The sequence below is a fragment of the Poecilia latipinna genome, unplaced genomic scaffold (assembly GCF_001443285.1).
Source record: "Poecilia latipinna isolate Pla-1442-1.1 unplaced genomic scaffold, P_latipinna-1.0 Scaffold295, whole genome shotgun sequence".
Taxonomy (NCBI): domain Eukaryota; kingdom Metazoa; phylum Chordata; class Actinopteri; order Cyprinodontiformes; family Poeciliidae; genus Poecilia; species Poecilia latipinna.
This window is the reverse complement of record NW_015112911.1, coordinates 319,847-320,640: the sequence shown is the minus strand read 5'-3', so window position 1 is coordinate 320,640 and position 794 is coordinate 319,847.

Below are 794 nucleotides of genomic sequence, written 5' to 3'. Positions count from 1 at the left end.
GAAGAAGAATTGTACAGTTGGTGAATTTTAAACAAATGTAAAAAAATATATTTTTGTCATTGGCGGTGATTATATTATAAAACAGACTTTCAACGCAAAAGTAAAAATCAGATTTATATTTCATGACAGTTCGTTACAAGAAAAAAACTGTTATCTCTTAGCAACAGATTAACAACAAATATTGTCATTGTTCAAAAAACATAAGATTTCTTCTTCTCTTTTGAAATACTACTTATGTTACACTACTTAGTACTTAACCACAATTGTGCAGTTGGTGAACTTTTCAGAAAAGTGAAAATGTTTCTTTTTTGTTATTAGTGGTGAATACATTATAAAACAGACATTCAACATAAATGTGAAAATCTGATTTATACTTCATGGCAGTTTGTAACTAGAAAAAAATACATCTCTTAACTCCAAATTAATAACAAGTAATATTGTTTATAAAACATAAGATTTTTTATAAAAGGTTTTATCAGCTTTAGTGGCCTTTATTTGATAGTTAGTTGACAGGAAAGTGGGTAATGAGAGAAGGGGGAAGACATGTGGGAAAGGTTGCCAGGCTGGGAATTGAACCTGCAACAGTCACAACGAGGACTGAGGCCTCCATATGTGGACTGTGTTTAACCCCTGTGCCACCACAGCACACCAAGACATAAGCTATTTTGAAGTACTGATAATGTGCTTAGACACAAAAAAAACGTACACTTGGTAAATTTTGCAAAAGTAAAAATCAGATGTTTACTTCGTGGCACTTGGTTACCAGAAAACGTGCTCATCTCTTAGCAACAGAT